The sequence below is a fragment of the Bos mutus genome, chromosome 29 (genome assembly GCF_027580195.1).
Source record: "Bos mutus isolate GX-2022 chromosome 29, NWIPB_WYAK_1.1, whole genome shotgun sequence".
In the NCBI taxonomy this organism is placed as follows: domain Eukaryota; kingdom Metazoa; phylum Chordata; class Mammalia; order Artiodactyla; family Bovidae; genus Bos; species Bos mutus.
Window position 1 is genome coordinate 26,539,517 of NC_091645.1, and position 12,952 is coordinate 26,552,468.

Here is a 12,952-nt window from a genome sequence, read left to right on the forward strand (position 1 = left end):
AGTGGAAACCAATTTGCAATATTAAACTGTATTAAATCAATTGTATATAGTGAGTAAACTCCGGGAGTTGGTGATGGACAGGGAGGCCTGGCATGCTGCTATTCATGGAATTGCAGAGTCGGACGTGACTGAGCAACTGAACTGAACTGAACTGAAGCTTGTACAATGTTATATGTCAATTATATCTCAAAGCTGAAAAAAGTAAATTTTATTAACAAATTTCATAGTATTTTTTCCTCAAAATGATATAACATTTAAAAACATTAAATACAATTTTTATTTCCTAGCAAATACAATTCAGAATTTATATAGAATTAAAATAATCTCAATAACACATGTATCTCTGTATTGTTTCTCAACATACTTCTTATAATATTAGAGGAAATTAGGTCATTATTTTTCCTTGATAGATTTGTTAGGACTCGATTATGGCACTAATCCAACAGATGCTTTCATTCAGTCCACAAGTTAAAATATTAAAAATATATTTTTTTATGGGTGTATCATGACAGCTAAATACAGTTAGCAGAGGAAATGAAAACAGAAGCTTTTAAAGCTCACATGTGAACATTGTTCTCTGATTATCTATTATTCTCATTGTGGAAAATCACATTAGAAAACTCTTTTAATGTATGTCTTTGTAATTTCCTGAAATGTTGAACTTTCAATTGATTTGACATGAAATTCACTGGAGCTGTGAAAAATCTATCACATCCTTGCTTGCAATGTATAATCTAACAAGAGCAATGAACCACATCCATGGGACCATATTAATCACTTGAGATCCAATGGAGAAAAGAGAGAAATTCTAATTGTTTATTTTCCCAATAGTTGATACTTGTGGGATGTTTCCAAAGGGAAGTAAGAATCATTAATTGTTCCACATGAGATTCTTGGCATCAACACCTAGAGTATAAAATCACCATTAATATCAACCATCTTTGCTAAGGATCATCAGCTCCAACAGAGGTCAGGACCAGTGATTCAAAATCACAAAAACAGAGACTTTTAGACTATGACCCTCAGCACCAAGAAATCCTGCAAGGTTAGTACTCAGAACTACCCACCACCACCATCAGAATAATTTTTACCTTCAGAGTTTGAGGGAGACACACTTACCTTTGAAGTTTTGGGGAGGAGGTGGTGGTGGTAGTGGTTAGTCACTAAGTCATGTCCAACTCTTTGTGACCCATGGGCTGCAGCATGCCAGATTCCTCTGTCCATGGGATTTCCTAGGCAAGAATACTGGAGTGGGTTTCCATTTCCTTATCCAGGGGATCTTCCTCACCCAGGGACTGAAACTGAGTCTCCTGCATTGCAGGTCGATTCTTTATCAACTGAGCCACCAGAGAAAGTGTGGGGAGGAGGATTTATCCCAGTCTTGAATTTAAAAATTTTAGGTCTTCTACAACAGCAACCCCTGTCCCCCAGCCCCCAGGTTCACTGACAGATGTGGGTAGTTATTTTTCTGTCTCTATCTGTCTTCAGTCTAATAGTCACACTCCCTGAGCAATAAAGTTTCCCTTATCATACCTGTCTCCACTGGATAAAATTATGGCCAACATGTCTTTATTTAGTCACTTCAGCTCAGGCATTGTGAGAGCCTTGTTCACTTGTGTGGTATGGTGGTGGTTTAGTCACTTGGTCATGTCTGACTCTTGTGACCCCATGGACTGTAGCCTGCCAGACTCCTCTGTCCATGGGATTCTCCAGGCAAGAATACTGGAGTGGGTTGCCACTTCCTTCTCCAGGGAGTCTATGTTAACTCCTCACTAAACTTCTTTCAATAATTTTATTAAAATATCATATTTATTGATAATTTCTGTATGTGAAGCATGATCCCAAACACTACCTAGTACAGAAGAATAACCATAAAAAACAATAATTAATACAGATTTAGGTATGCATTATATGTAACATGTGGTTGTTGTCTAGTTGCTCAGTTGTGTCCGACTCTTTGTAATTCCATGGACTGTAGCCTGCCAGGCTCTTCTGTCCTTGGGATTTCCCAGGCAAGAATACTGAAGTGGGTTGGCATTTCCATCTCCTGGGAGTCTTCCCAACCAGAAATTGAACCCGTGTTCTGGCATTGGCAGGCAAAATTTTTACCAGATAAAAAGTGCATTTCTGGACACATAGAAAATGGTCTTATTAACTGGAGCTTCCATTCTTTAAGTCCTTAATTGAAGTTTATTGACTGTTAGTTCACAAGATAAAGGGGATAGAGAGAAAAAATCTAAAGGAATCTGATGAGTCAAGAATGACAGTGCACCATGCTTTTTTGTGAAATAATTAAATCATGTGACAGCTATTGGGACATTAAAAAAAAGCTTATTGTCAGATGACATACATCTGTAAATAACAAAGAAATTGACTTGACTTTATTTAGAGACCATGGAAAATACTGTCAATTGATAAATAATATTAATAATTTAGAAAGCTAATAGCAAATAAAATAATTAAAATTTCCATTTTTACCATATGTGCTAATGTATGTAGAAAGGAGCAATAATTTTAAATTCTGGTCATGATTTAGAAATGAAAATATTGGTCAAATGAAAGATATAACAGAGACAAACTCAATAGGTGGAAAAAACATTAATATTTCTTACAAAGATCCAGTGACTGCACTAAGCTCCCTGTGGGAATCATTTAACTTAATTTTCACATGAAATGCACATTAGTGTTTTTGGTTTTTTAGAGTGTTGGAGAGTACATGTAATTAACACAATATCACATGGGGAGTGAAACTTCTGTTAATTAATTATAGAAAGTTTACACCATTATTACTTAAATCTTTTGCAAATTTATATGACTATGAATAACATACACATCTAGAATATGGGAGGAAAGAAAAGGTCCTCAGAAATAAAAATAACAATGTTCATTCTGACTGATTTTAAAAACGCATAAATGGATGTTTTCTCTTAAAAAGTGAGGAAGTCTTTGAATTCTAAGTATTGTGAAGTTTGTATGTCCATCTCTGGTTCAACCAGAATCATCATTTGTCTCCAAGAAGCAGGAGAGACTCAAGAGATTTCTGCTTTATGTATGTTGTCTGATGAGTGATCAAATAATGATCTCCACCATTATATCTACTACTGTGGGCAGGAATCCCTTAGAAGAAATGGAGTAGCCATCATAGTCAACAAAAGAGTCTGAAATGCAGTACTTGGATGCATAGCAAAAACAAAAGAATGATTTCTGTTCCTTTCCAAGGCAAACCACTCAATATCATGGTAATCCAAAGTCTATGTTCCGACCAGTAATGCTGAGGAAGCTGAACGATTCTATGAAGACCTACAAGACCTTCTAGAACTAACACCCCCAAAAAATGTTCTTTTCATTATAGGGGACTGGAATGCAAAAGTAGGAAGTCAGGAAACACCTGGAGTAGCAGGCAAATTTGGCCTTGGAGTACAGAATGAAGCAGGGCAAAGGCTAATAGAGTTTTGCCAAAAGCATGCACTGGTCATACCAAACACCCTCTTCCAGCAACACAAGAGAAGACTCTACACATGGACATCACCAGATGGTCAACACAGAAATCAGATTGATTATATTCTTTGCAACCAAGATGGAGAAACTCCACACAGTCAGCAAAAACAAGACCGGGAGCTGACTGTGGCTCAGATCATGAACTCCTCATTGCCAAATTCAGACTTAAATTGAAAAAAGTGGAGAAAACTACTAGACCATTCAGTTCAGTTCAGTTCAGTTGCTCAGTCATGTCCAACTCTTTGTGACCCCATGAATCGCAGTATGCCAGGCCTCCCTGTCCATCACCAACTCCTGGAGTTCACCCAAACTCATATGCATCAAGTCGGTGATGCCATTCAACCATCTCATCCTCTGTCGTCCCCTTCTCCTCCTGCCCCCAATCCCTCCCAGCATCAGAGTCTTTTTCAATGAGTCAACTCTTCGCATGAGGTGGCCAAAGTACTGGAGTTTCAGCTTTAGGATCAGTCCTTCCAATGAACACCCAGAACTGGTCGCCTTTAGGATGGACTGGTTGGATCTCCTTGCAGTTCAAGGGACTCTCAGGAGTCTTCTCCAACACCACAGTTCAAAAGCATCAATTCTTTGGCACTCAGCTTTCTTCACAGTCCAACTCTCACATCCATATATGACCACTGGAAAAACCATAGCCTTGACTAGATGGACTTTTGTTGGCAAAGTAATATATCTGATTTTTAATATGCTGTCTAGGTTGCTCATAACTTTCGTTCCAAGTATGACCTAAATCAAATCCCTTATGATTATACAGTAGAAGTGAGAAATAGATTTAATGGACTAGATCTGATAGACAGAGTGCCAAATGAACTATGGACAGAGGTTTGTGACATTGTACAGGAGACAGGGATCAAGACCATCCCAAGAAGAAGAAATGCAAAAAGGCAAAGTGGCTGCCTGAGGAGGATGGTAAAATAGCTGTGAAAAGAAGAGAAGTGAAAAGCAAAGGAGAAAAGGAAAGATATAAGCATCTGAATGCAGAGTTCGAAAGAATAGCAAGAAGAGATGAGAAAGCTTTCCTCAGTAATTAATGCAAAGAAATAGAGGAAAACGATAGAATGGGAAAGACTAGAGATCTCTTCAAGAAAATTGGAGATACCAAGGGAACATTTCATGCAAAGATGGGCTCAATAAAGGACAGAAGTTGTATGGACCTAACAGAAGCAGAAGATATTAAGAAGAGGTGGCAAGAATACATAGAAGAACTGTATAAAGAAAATCTTCATGACCCAGATAATCATGATGGTGTGATCACTCATCTAGAGCCAGGCATCCTGGAATATGAAGTCAAGTGGGCCGTAGGAAGCATCACTACGAAGAAAGCTAATGGAGGTGATGGAATTACAGTTGAGCTATTTCAAATCCTAAAAGATGATTCTGTGAAAGTGCTGCACTCAGTATGTCAGCGAATTTGGAAAACTCAGCAGTGGCCACAGGACTGGAAAAGGTCAGTTTTCATTCCATCCCAAAGAAAGGCAATGCCAAAGAATGCTCAAACTACTGCACAATTGCACTCATCTCACACTCTAGTACAGTAGTGCTCAAAAGTCTCCAAGCCAGGCTCCAGCAATACGTGAACCGTGAACTTCCAGATGTTCAAGTTGGTGTTAGAAAAGGCAGAGGAGCCAGAGATCAAATTGCCAACATCTGTTGGAGCACCCAAAAAGCAAGAGAGTTCCAGAAAAACATCTATTTCTGCTTTATTGACTATGCCAAAACCTTTGACTGTGTGGATCACAATAAACTTGGATAATTCTGAAAGAGATGGGAATACCAGACCACCTGACCTGCCTCTTGAGAAACTTATATGCAGGTCAGGAAGCAACAGTTAGAAGTGGACATGGAACAGCAGACTGGTTCCAAATAGGAAAAGTAGTACATCAAGGCTGTATATTGTTACCCTGCTTATTTATCTTATATGCAGAGTACATCATGAGAAACGCTGGGCTGGAGGAAGCACAAGCTGGAATCAAGATTGCCAGGAGAAATATCAATAACCTCAGATATGCAGATGACACCACCCTTCTGGCAGAAAGTGAGGAAGAACTAAAGAGTCTCTTGATGAAAGTCAAAGAGGAAAGTGAAAAAGTGGTCTTAAAGCTCAATATTCAGAAAACTAAGATCACGGCATCTGGTCCCATCACTTCATGGCAAATAAATGGGGAAACAATGGAAACAGTGGCTGACTTTATTTTTTCTGGGCTCCAAAATCACTGCAGATGGTGACTGCAGCCATGAAATTAAAAGAAGCTTACTCCTTGGAAGCAAAGTTATGGCAAACCTAGATAGCTTATTAAAAAACAGAGATATTACTTTGTCCACAAAGGTCCATCTAGTCAAGGCTGTGGTTTTTCCAGTAGTCATATATGGATGTGAGAGTTGGACTACAAAGAAAGCTGAGCACTAAAGAGTTGATGCTTTTGAACTGTGTTTTTGGAGAAGACTCTTGAGATTCCCTTGGACTGCAAGGAGATCTAACCAGTCCATCCTAAAAGAGATCAGTCCTTCGTGTTCATTGGAAGTTCTGATGTTGAAGATGAAACTCCAATACTTTGAACACCTGATATGAAAAGCTGACTCGTTGGAAAAGACCCTGATGCTGGGAAAGATTGAGGGCAGGAGGAGAAGGGAAAACTATAGGATGAGATGGTTGGATGGCATCATTGACTCAATGGATATGATTTTGGGTGATACCCAGGAGTTGGTGATGGACAGGGATGCCTGCCGTGCTGTGGTTCATGGGGTCACAAAGAGTTGGACACGACTGAGCAACTGAACTGAAGTGAACTGAACAGAATCTGTCCCTCCCCCTCATAACATACACTCACATGACCATGTCTGCTCACACATGTACACTCATTTTCTCATTTTAAACTTAAAACCTTGGAGAGGATAACGGACCCTGGAAATCACTCCTAAGTGACTGATTTCCTCCTTGCTGGGTTCACAGAACAGTCACAACTCCAGCTGACTTTTCCTCCTCTTCTTAGGAATCTAAGGGTCATAGTGGTGGGGAACCTGAGGAAGATCACATTCTTTGGGCTCAGTTCTCACCTGCACACCCCCATGTACTATTTCTTTATCAACTTGTCTTTATTTATCTCTCTCATTCCACTATCATTACCCCCAAAATGCTGAGGAACCTTGTGATAGAGAAGAATATCATCTTTTACCCTGAATGCGTGGCTCAGCTCTATTTCTTCCTGATTTTTGCTTTTGCAGAGGGTCATGTGTTGGCTGTAATGGCATATGACTGCTATGGTGCCATCTGCAAACCCTTGCTTTAGAATGTCACATTGTCTTATCACTTCTGCTTCTGCCTTACAACGGGAGTTTATATTTAAGAATAATTGAATCCACAATCCACACAGGATTTTTGTTGAGACTCCTTTTCTGCAAGAACCATGTGTTTAACCATTATTTCTGTGATCTCTTCCCACTCTTGGAGCTCTCCTGTTCCAGCATCTATGTCAATGAATTATCGGTTACATTCTTCAGTTTATTTAACATCTTGACTCCTGCCTTAGCTATTCTTGCCTCATATATCTTCATACTCTCCAGCATCCTGCACATTTGTTCCACTGAGGGCAGGACCAAAGCCTTCAGCACCTGCAGTTCCCACATCTCAGCTGTTGCTGTTTTCTATGGATCTGCAGCATTCATGTACCTGCAGCCTTCATCTGTGAGCTCCATGGACCAAGGGAAAGTGTCCTCTGTGTTTTATTCCATCATTGTTCCCATGCTAAACCCTCTGATCTATAGTCTGCAAAATAGGGATATCAAATTTGCCCTGAAAAAAACAGACAGTAGAAAGTGTAGATGAGTAGAAACAACATAATGATAACATATCAGTTACTTGGTTTTCCTAAGATATGTTATGTATTATGATTATTTTTTATGAAAAATCAATCATACTTGCCTATATAACACACTTCCAAGATTTTATCCAGGGCACTTCTTGAACCTATATTGCAATATTTATATATAAAATCATAAGCTGTGATTATGAATAAAGTTAAAAAGCTCCTGAAGATAAAGGAGTCTTAGTTTTTTATTTTTAATGATAATCCATACAGGAAGAAGATGAAGATTTTGAAGTTAATCATAGTAATCTATATAGTTAATTTTATGAATGATAAAACACAAAGTCCAGCATTTAAATGGATAACTTTATTTGATATTCACTGTATTATATAAGCAAGTGATCATATTATTTTTGTTAGGAGGAGGATGAAATTGAATGGCATTTAGTTTGAGTAAATGCCATGGTCCCAAACCTGATCTACACATCAAGTAAACTCAGTTCCCTATAAGACTGAGTTTCTTTCCTCCAGATCTCTTCCATGCTTTTTCCTCTTTATTTCTTCTGATATCATTAAAATAATAAAAAACATTCAAACTTGACTTCATCAAAGCAAAAGATTCATTACAGTCTCAGAGACCTGGGGCTTCCCAGGTGACACTAGTGGTAAAGAATCTGCCTTTAAATGCAGGAGACACAAGAGATGCAGGTTCAATCCCTGGGTTGGAAAGATCCCCTGGAGTAGGTAATGGTAACCCACTCCAATATTCTTGCTTGGAAAATTCCATGGAGAGAGGAGCCTGACAGGATACAGTCATGGGTCCCCAAAGAGCTGGACATGACTGAGCAACTGAGCACACGTTAGAGACCTAATTGTTATACTTGATATAATAAAGCAATACATAGCAACAATTTTTATAAAACATCCTTAACATTATTGTCTTATCTTTAGACGTGGAATAGCTATTTATGAAAGCAGATGCTCATGAAAGCCAACATTCCAGCTAAGCTGTATTACTGTCATATGGTTCATGCTCTTTCCTCCCATAGCTTACAAATAATCACCACTTAATGTCAATTGTATCTTTGAAATATCTTTTCTCCTATCCTGTTTTATTGTATTTCTGCTTCTAAGCATCTAACATCTTATATCTATCAATTTGCATGATATTCTAAGTACTCAGTTGTTTTCTGTCTCTTTCCTTCAAATCATCTTATTATTTGCCAGATGGATGTTCTTTGCCTAGTGTGCCATCTTATCTGATATAACAAGTACAGATGCAATGACAGAATTAAAACAATGGCTATGACGTCTTAATAATTTTTTTATAATTGTAAAATCATTTATTAAAGACCTGGTTAAATACTTCCCATTTCTGAACTCTTTCTCTGAGATTCAACTGTACAAGCCTAGCTGATGATCACAGCCATATGATCTAGCAGCGTCCTGTGAATTGTTGTTGTTCAGAGCTAAGTCATGTCTGACTCTTTGTGACCCCATGGACTGCAGCATGCCAGGCTTCCCTGTCCTTCATTATCTCCCTGAATTTGCTCAAATTCATGTCCATTGAGTCGGTAATGCCATCCAACCATCTCATCCTCTATCGTCCCCTTCTTCTCCCACCTTCAATCTTTCCCAGCATCAGGGTCTTTTCCAATGAGTAGGTTCTTCACAGCAGGTGGCCAGAGTATTAGAGCTTCAGCTTCAGCATTAGTCCTTCCAATGAGCAGTTCTCTCAGCAGCAGCCACAAAAGTCAGGGTTCCAGACAAAAGTATGATCTCCCTTCCAGGAAATACTTGGAAGCTGGAGTTAGGGACAGGGAGAGTGCAGACCTGCTGCCCTGTTACCTATATCCCAAAGAGTATTTCAATAAGCCCTCAATGTGTGTCTCCTTAGATGCCTATTCCTCTTGCCTATGCTTAAAAATAAGCAAAAGAAACTCTTTCACAAGAAGCCCAGGTGCTTTTCTAAAAGTCATGTGCCTTAAGCTGAGCTCTGGGGTTGGTTAGCCTATCTGTTTATAAGTTTTAAGAACTGTGTCTCAGGGACTTCCCTGGTGGCCCAATGGTTCACGATCTGTCTTCCAATGCAGGGGACATGGGTTGAATCTTTCCTCTGGGAACTAAGAGTCCCACATGCCATGGGGCAACAAAGCCCACATGTTGCAACTAGACAGACCTGTGCACCAAAACTGCTGAACTTGCATGCCACAATGAAGATTCAGCAGTCAAAAAAAAAAAAAGATGTTTTTTAAAGAACTGGCTCTCGATTCATTATAGCATTGTGGGTCTCATGATCACAAACCATGCTGACTTTACAGATAACTGTTTTGTGGGTTTCTCTCTTGGGTTCAGGTCTTACCATTTGGGGTGCCAGATGGGGTTCAAGCTGTTAGCTCCTTAAGCAGAAACTCAAGGCTCTGAGGTATGCTGACTGTGGGTTGCTGCAGCAAGCTGTGGTTTATGACAAGATTGTGTCTCAGCCTCTCATATCCACTTCAGTGTGGCCTTTTCTTGTTTCCCCAATGGATAAGAATTAATCAGCTAGTTCTCCTTCCCCTAAAAAGCACCACACAAGAAATAACTTTATATATAGCTGTAGATTCACTGTATCCATGGGTGAAGGTGAGTTCTGTATGTTACTACTTTGAAACAGATCACCCATGTGCGTTTTTCTTTTAGTACACTACTCATTAATCAAACAACAGCTAGTAATTTTTTTACACTGAGGTTTGATATATGGACATTTTTTGTGTTTTCAAGCATTTATGCATATTTAAAGCTTAAAAAGTGTTACGAAAGGTAAAAATGTGAATGTGTGTGTGTTAGTTGCTCAGTCATGTCCAACTCTTTGTGAACCCATGGACTGTAGCCCACTAGGCTCTTCTGTCCATATAATTCTCCAGGCAAGAATACTGGAGTGGGTTGCCATTTCCTTCTCCAGGGGATGTTCCTGACCCAGGGATTGAACCTGGGTTTCCTGCTTTGCAGGAGATTCTTTACTGTCTGAGTCACCAGGGAAGGCCTAACACACATATACAAATTTTAAAAGTACTAAGAAAGATAAAAATTTAAAGCCTCCTTAGGAATTTTCTCGAAGAAGGCAATGGCACCCCACTCCAGTACTCTTGCCTGGAAAATCCTATGGATGGAGGAGCCTGGTAGGCTGCAGTCCATGGGGTCGCTGAGAGTCGGACATGACTGAGCGACTTCACTTTTCACTTTAGGGATTTTCTATGGATCTCTATCTGAGAACTAGTGGAAGATGTGGTATTAAAATATTAGAATAGATGTCAGAGTTTCCAAAACACAAAAAATAGAAATCAAGGACTTGTAGAAGGAGACTTACTACAAATGAGAAAAAATTTAATGAATACTAGGATTTGTTAAACATTATTTTGGAGGGAGATGTTTTCAGATGTTTTAGTAATTGGAAACAGCATGACTAGGTAAATGCATTCTAAAGTAGGCACTCTGATGGACTTGGATAATATTCCCATGCAGAATTTGCTCTCATTAACTCAGATTCAACCTTATATTAATTTCTTTAAAAAATTTTAAAAAAGAAAAAATAAACTGTTCCTGGTGTACAATTAGCATGCTCTAGCATCTTTAGTTTGCATTTCACAGGAGTGGGTTTTAGACAATTCTTCTTTATTTTCAAATTTAATTGCAATTAGGCTTAGTTGCAATTAGGTTTCAGTGTGTATCACACACACCCCTACACACACACACATGCACCATGGTGCCTTAAAGATCTTCAGGACTGGTTCAGTGGCTCACTGCGGCATATAAACTTCTTTTAAATTGTGATCTGCTACAACATCTAGTTTCCATCCATCTCTTGGTCGCAGACAGTAGCTCCAGATCGATCTTGCATCTTCATCCCTCAGCCATCAGAAGAAAAGATGTGGAAGGAGAGGAAACGTCCCCTAACTTGAAGACCACCTCTTGAAGAGACAGACTTTACCTCCTCCTATTTCCCTTTGGTGCAATTTGGCCAGGCAATCAAACTCGGCTGGAAGAGAGGTTAAGAAAATACCAAGGTGTCTAGATAGCCACATGTCCAACTAAGATTCAGGGCATTTATTATTGAGGAAAAATGGGAGAATGAAAATTAGGAATAACTAACAATCTCCTCCACTCTTTCAATATTTACATTTAGTCTTAGACATCTGTATGTTGTTTCATCTAGAGTCAACATTTGAATTTACCGGTTCATCTGAGGAGAATGGCAATATGAAATTGATGAAAACAAAATGTTTAGGGCATAAATAAAACATACTACTATTTTCATAACTGTTAGTAGCTGATACAAAGCTCTTAAGTTGTTCCAGGTAGTTTCTGTAAGATTTCAACATTGCTGGATTCATCCCTATAACCTCGGCAAGCTGCTTTTCCATCCTGAAATAACTTCTTGACTCCATTCTTCTTTTTCAGATTTATACACCTTTCAATTCTACACATCTTTCAAAACCAAATACCAGTATTTAATTCTCCATGCATTTCTGATCACTCTATTTTCAGGCACACTTCCAGTTCCTCACAGATACTAAAATAATCCAAATATTTTTTTTGTTGTTGTTTCCTGAGTATATCACAATATCTAACCACAATTAGTATTATACATGAAAAAAAAAAAAAGTTCATGTCTTACATTTAAAGTTTATTTCCCTCAGTTTTCTACTTTTCACCTAGTAGGAAATCACTTTATTGATAGTTTGACATGAAATTCACTGACGCTTTAACAAAATGTGTCACATCCTTCTTTACAATACAGAATCCAACAAGAGCACTGACACACCTATGTGATGCTATTAAACACATGAGAGCCAAAGAGGAGAAAGCAAAATTCTAATTGCTTCTTTTCCCAAGAGTTGATACTTGTGAGATATGAACCTAGTGGGAGTTCACTCTCATTTTTCCTAATTAGACTCTGAATCAATACCCAGAGTATAAAATTGCCATTCATATCGACCACCCTTTACTAAGAGCCATTACTTTCATCAGAGGTCAGGACATATCATTACCATGGAGGCTATTAGGCTATGACACCTCAATACCTAACAGCCCTGCAAGGTTAGTATTCAGAACTATCCACCAGCATCATCAGATTTTCTATTTCCCTTCAGAGAAATTGGGGAGAAATACATAGGTCTGAAATTTCGGGGAACAAGGAGTGTGTGTCTGAATCCCAGTCCTGACTTTTATGATTTCAAATCATCTGCTGTGGCTCTGCGCTAAGTGCTAAGTCACTTCAGTTGTGTCCAGCTCTTTGTGACCTCATGGACTGTAGCCCGCCAGGCTCCTCTGCCCATGGTGATTCTCCAGACAAGAATACTGCAGTGGATGTCTATGCCCTTCTCCAGGGGACCTTCCTAACCCAGGGATAGAACCTGCATCTCTTACATCTACTTGCATTGGCAGGCAGGTTCTTTACTACTAGCACCACCTGGAAGCCCTCTGTGGCTGCCCCCAAGTGCAATTACAAATGCAGCTAGCTTTTTTTTTGTTTTTAATCACTATCTGTCCTCACTGTAATATTCACACTACATTATGAGCAAGGAGAGGTGGTTGGATGGCATCACTGACTCAATGGACATGAGTTTGAGCAAGCTCTGGGATATGGTGAAGGA

At 39.0% G+C, this 12,952-nt stretch overlaps 1 pseudogene; it reads left to right on the forward strand.

The window, feature by feature from the left end:
- Nucleotides 1–1,015: 1,015 nt before the first annotated feature.
- On the forward strand, nucleotides 1,016–7,336 carry LOC102273413 (putative olfactory receptor 8G3; annotated as a pseudogene).
- Nucleotides 7,337–12,952: the final 5,616 nt, after the last annotated feature.